This window comes from Apteryx rowi, unplaced genomic scaffold (assembly GCF_003343035.1).
Source record: "Apteryx rowi isolate R43461 unplaced genomic scaffold, aptRow1 scaffold_314, whole genome shotgun sequence".
Lineage (NCBI taxonomy): Eukaryota > Metazoa > Chordata > Aves > Apterygiformes > Apterygidae > Apteryx > Apteryx rowi.
The window spans coordinates 576,841-583,231 of record NW_020449575.1 but is presented as its reverse complement, the minus strand read 5'-3'; positions in this window follow the sequence as shown (position 1 = coordinate 583,231).

The following is a 6,391-nucleotide window of genomic DNA, read 5'->3' as shown; positions in this document are numbered from 1 at the left end:
GACAACTCAGTTATTTTGGGGGGTTCTTCAGGTAAGGGTTATGTAGAGAAATCAGACCTAAGATACCAAAGCCTCATATCTCACCACACTTCCTGATGTGTTGAAACTGTGGTAACTGTGTTGAAATTGCCACATATCTCAAAAACATTTCAGTTTTAAAGAAACAGTGAATTTTCATCAACATGACATTTATTAAAAATGCTCCAACCTTCCCTATCACATTTACTTAGGAATGCTCTAATGCGTTCCAACCAAATATTAACACAGGTGCTATCTTGTCTCATCAGTTTGATAACAGATATATTGTTATCTTTTTTCTTTTATTTTTATTTGTTAGCCATTCCAAACTTGTGGTCCTTTTTAACTCCAACCAGACCTATTCAGAAGAAACCAAACTGTAAATTCTGCATGTAAAAAGTCTGAATAATGCAAGTATAAGTGTAAAAGATATGGCTGTTAGCTAGAAGGGAGGTCTTTTTTTGCATGTGTATTTTTTAACAGCCTACTTGTCAGTGATAAACATGGCCTTTAAAAAAGGAATAACAGAGGAACATTTTCAACCTATAATACTAGGATTACATCAAGCAATGTGGTACAACTGGAACAATTTTGTTGACATTAGTGAAATGTGCGGGGAAAAATCTAGTAGAGCTTAGATCAAAAACAAGATGTTCACTGTCCCAAAACATGAGCTTAGTCTTCTTGTTCACTGCAGGGCTTACAATGGAATTAAGTTCTCCTATGAAGAACTAGAAATGTTACTGGGAACCAGATTAAGCAATATCAGAGAAATATTCATCAGAGAAAGATGATATATGGAATTATTGTTATGCCTTGCACATCTTTTATGCTTGGCAATAGATAGGAGGGAACTTAGTTCCGTACAAAATCTCCAAAAAAGCCAAAGTCAAAAGATTTGACATTCCATGTTGGCTTCATAGAATTATGTTATTATCAATTCAGATGAATTCTGACATCTGTCATTACCCAGTTCAGCTGCAGAATACATGGGATTGTGGGATAGGTTCAGACAAGTGAAAGAAAAGTTTATCCTCTGGGGATTCTGTAAATAATTTCTTGAAATGTCAGATATTCCTACATCATCCCTTCATATTCATGTTTTTTTCCTAGCAGCCTACTTTTGCAGTTTTAGTTGTATGTGGATCTCCTATGCATTCTTTCGGTTAAACTATTATAAGGAATTGAAATGATTCTGATACTTTAATTTTATGCTGTGATGCTGTAATAATATTCAGAAAACAGGAGATTTCTTTTTTAAAATTTGAAATGTTATTTGTGATGAAAGAGAAACACTAGAGAGACATATAAAAGTTTATTGACAGAAACATCATGTGTCAGTCCATGGTAGGAAACAAGGCTGCATGATGTGTGGATATCGCCTAGTGTCTCTGAGGGTTGGACCATTCTAACATCCTTACTGACTTTCTGTGAGTCCCTTGGGTTATTTTATATATAAAAAATGCTAATGCTCAGTATCATATAATAAATTTTCTCTACACTAAATGTCTTTCTTTCAGATGGTGGTCCAGATTAGAACATACAAAAGGTTTGATCTTACATCATGATCTGTTTTGTATTTAGACTTTCATTTCATTTTGCTTGTGCATGAAGGTGGTTCTCCTGATGTTCAAAACTTAAGAACAAAAATTCCCACCCTGGTATACTGGAGTTTAGTTTTCCTTTTTTTGGCCTCTGTACCTGTGGCTTTCTGTCTGCATGGAGTATGAGACTATACTGGCAGACCAATACATCACCTAATCCTGCTCTCTCATCACAGATGGGGTACTGGGGTTCTAAACAGCTTGCTGTAGTCCCATAAAGCCCCAAACTTTCTTTTGCTTTATAAAAAGACTCCTCCCCCCCCCCCACACACACACATTGTAATGAATGTTCCTCATGATTTGCAAGGGGTTTTGATTTTCGTATAGATTAACCGAGGATGTTTTGGTATGTGCTTTTGATGCCTGATATACAGAGTGTCTGCTGAGATTCAYGGTTGTAATTGCAAGATAAAATCACACATTTTCCTTGCCTGGATATCCTTAATTTCAAAATAAAGGAAGCACCTGAAAAAATCTTTAGAAAATCTCTAGGATCTCCTCTTTCAGGAAGGGGAAGCAGAGATACAAGATGAAGGATATAGAAAAAGATAGTTCATTTGTTTTCTTTTTGGTTCACAGAGTTTTAGCTGCAGGCTTTAATTGTTCCTAGAACAATCAGGCTACTGTATGTTTTATTGTATGGGATCAGACTTTACATTTAATTTTGTTTCATTGGACTAGTACTAAGTCAAAGCGTTGCCCTAGTTTGTAAGGATGGAGTCACACGCTTGTCTAGCTTGTTTAACTGCTTCTGAGTTTGGGCTTTGTTGGTGGGTCTTAGGTTCTCTGTCCCTTTGAAGTGTGAAGATATGACCCACACATTGGTACAAATATCCTATTTCTGAGCTACGGTTTCTCTGAATATGGGTTCAAACACACACAACTGATCATTCACTCAGAAAACAAATTCACAAGATTTGTATCTATTCTTCCATACAACATTTTCATCAAATTTACAGCATGTTTAGAAGTAACCAGCATGCAGACACCAAACTAGAAGTTTTTCCTCTTCAGCATGTATTGTAAGTTGATTTATCAGTCTTTCCCTTACAAAATCGGACATGCTTAATTCATAATAAAATCTTTTATACAGTAGCTTTCTTCTGGGAAACAGACTCCTTCATATTAACCTTAATACAATCCTTACTGAATTGTTTGCAGCACAAATTAGACATTACTATATATTTCATAACAAATTGTCCAGTCTATAGTGAATTTTTTTTACTGTAGAGAAAGATATGATATTTATGATGAAATACTCATGATTCTCAATAAAAATTCTCAACCTTTTCCTGAATCAGTCTGCCCAAATTTGTTAGAAGTAGGCTGCTAAAAGGGAGGGAAAATGTGTTTAATACTGTATAAAATTACTGATGAATTTTTATGGAATAATTCTGCTCATATGGTTTTGCAGATTTATAGAGTTTAACTGATGAGAATGAACACTGGGTGGGACCATTGAATTTCTATTCTGATCCCCAATGTATCATTTTACCTAGTTATCCCTCTATAGAAACTTGTAAGTTTTGTGTTTGACAAAAGCGTGTTTCACAGAGAGACAATTTCAATTTGAAGATATGAAGGGAGAGAATGTGTCAATTCCCTTGAGGCTTTGTTCTCATGATGAATCACCCTCACCCTTAAAAATCTGTCCATTCTGCTGTTTGAATAAGGTTGGCTTTGCTTCCAACCATTGTTATTTGTTATGCCTTAACAAGTACAGTTCATATTTTTTCATATGAAGACCTGTCAGTCAAATGGCTTCTAAATCTTCTGTTTGATTAGTTAATCTGGTAAAGGTCTGTAATCCCTGAATTTCAAGATCTATAAATTGAATCATTTTGGTGACTATTTTTTTTCTGCATCCATTCCAACTTTCCAAGAGTATTTTTTTGAACATGAGCATAAACAACTGCTACGTTTTTCAGGAATCAAACTGCATCCAGTTCTTGCATTCACACTTAAAAAATGCTACTGAAAAAATATGAAGTGTGTGTAGAAAATAGAACCACCAAAAATGGTCTGGCATTTGGCAGGCTTGTTTTCATGTGTGCAAAAAGATCCCTAGATCATTTTCAGTCAGTGGTTTATAACCTTTTGAACCTCCCTTCCAATTTAGAACATTGGAAAAGTTAAGCTTTTTCCATAAAACAGATTGTGAAATGCTCTTAAGTGTTTGCTTTTAAATTGCCAGAAAACTTTTGATACTTGACCTAAAGTTTTTATGTATGAAAAAGTATGTATGTATGTATGAAAAAAATGAACAGTGAAGTAAACAGGAAAGCAAGAAAAATGTAAACCGTTGTGCTTTTTTATTGAGACAAACCACAAAGACTTGATTGTCTCAAAGTGCAAGGTCTCATGATATCACAACTCCATGCTCAGTTTATCAGTGTCTCCAATGTATTCTGTCCTTGTCCATCTGCATTTTGTGTGTTTTTTTTCCTCACTATCTTTCTCATTTTGGCTTTAAAACAATTATTTATATAAAAGTGTTTCAAATATAAATTCTACTGAAATCACAGGAAACCATCATCATGAACCTGGAGACCTGTTGTTTATTGGTATTGTTTGTCTTTTTTCCAAAAGAAAACTTTACAGATAACCCTCTATGTACACTTGAATGAGTACCTTCTTTTCATCAGAAATTTTGGCCTTTGCTTATTATCTAATAATTTGGTCATTTTTTAGATTGTGCAATATGTAGGAATACATATTTTTATACTCAAATTTTCTTCCCTCTGGAGGAAGGGATACCTAGAGAAAATCTCTTGGGCAGTTTTTTACGCTTGGAAAGCACACACTACTTATTAATATTACAGGGAGAATTACGTGTTTTTTTTTTTTAATTCAGCATGTAGCCTTTAAACTTGTTCTCTTCATTGTTATTCATGTGATTTAAATCACAGTAAATGGCATTGTCTTCAACAAATAGTGACTGAATTTGCACTAAATGTAACTTAATAGAGTTGAAGGTTCTTCTATTAGTGCAAGGAAAGGACTGCTTGTTTTTGTATTTGCTTGGAACTTTCTTGTATTGTGTGTTGCAGAAGAGTTCACAGGGTTCATTTTGCACTGAGATACAGACTTCTTGCCAAAGCAATCCCCTTCACACACTCATTTGTCACTCAGGTATGAGGTACCTGCTACATATCATGTTGGGACAGCAGTTACACCAGACTCTGAGCATATGAAATGGAGGCCATCTGGAAATCTGGATAATGTTTCATTGTACAGCTGAAAATTTGCATTCATCATTTACAGATTGTGAAGATCTCAGAAAACTGTCTTGTCTGAAGTCAACCAATTCATTAGAAAGAACAAATATTCAAGTCTTCTGGAGCAGATTTGGCATAAATTGATATCTTCACTATGGAGGTCAAAAAAGCCATATCAGTTTTACCAAGAACCTTATCCACTTCCCTGTCCCTTTATGCCTACTGATTTGCTGAGTTATTCTGCATGCCTATATGTGCAGTTTAAAGTATTTTTAACATTTCATGATAGAATTATGGTCAGATTCTGAAGTTTTTACAAATGAGCCCATATTATGCAACCCACCACTTTTCAGCCTTGACTACTGTACATTCCTTGTTTCACTTATGAAAAATATTTGATTTCATGTTTACTAAATAAATTAATTTTTCTTTCTGCTACCTGTGATATTTCCTTATGTTTGAGTTTCCTTGGTATATTTACTTTCGGCATGCTGATGAATTTTCCAGAATAGTGAAGATGCAGCCTTCTTTCAGACTTTCACTTCATCTTCCTCATGAAGTTCAACAAAGGGAAGTGCAAAGTCCTTCACCTAGGTAGGAATAACCCCATGCACCAGTACAGTCTGGGGGCTGACCTCCTGGAAAGCAGCTCTGTGGAGAAGGACGTGGGGGGTCCTGGTGGACACCAAGTTAAGCATGAGGCAGCAATGTGCCCTTGTGGCCAAGAAGGCCAATGGGATCCTGGGGTGCATCAGGAAGAGTGTTGCCAGCAGGTGGAGGGAGGTGATTCTCCCCCTCTACTCAGCCCTGCTGAGGCCACATCTGGAGTACTGCGTCCAGTTCTGGGCTCCCCAGTGCAAGAGGGATGTGGCACTACTGGAGCAAGTCCAGCGAAGGGCTACAAAGATGATTAGGGGACTGGAGCATCTCTCTTATGAGGAAAGGCTGAGAGAGCTTGGCCTGTGTAGCCTGGAGAAGAGAAGGCTGAGAGGGATTAACATGTATTAACATGTTAATTAACATGTACAAGTATCTKAAGGGAGGGTGTCAAGAGGATGGAGCCAGACTCTTCCCAGTGGTGCCCAGTGACAGGACATGAGGCAACGGGCACAAACTGAAACACAGACAGTTCCATCTGAACATGAGAAAAAACTTTTTCACTGTGAGGGTGACAGAGCACTGGAACAGGTTGCCCAGAGAGGTTGTGGAGTCTCCATCCTTGGAGATATTCAAAAGCCATCTGGACAGGGTCCTGGGCAGYGTGCTCTAGGTGACGCTGCTTGAGCAGGGGGGTTGGACTAGATGATCTCCAGAGGTCCCTTCCAACCTCAACCATTCTGTGGTTCTGTGATTCTGTGATTCCTATAATAGGAGGTTTTCATTCACGACTTCCAGTGTTTAATAACTATGGAGCAAATCCTACTCCCTGCTGAGATGCTGTCCAGCTGCTTCCAAGCTATCACAGCTAATGGAGCTGGAGGGTGATGCTTCCATATACCTGTAGTTTGAAGAGACATCAAGAGCTCTGCAATGTGAGCAGAGATAGGCTTT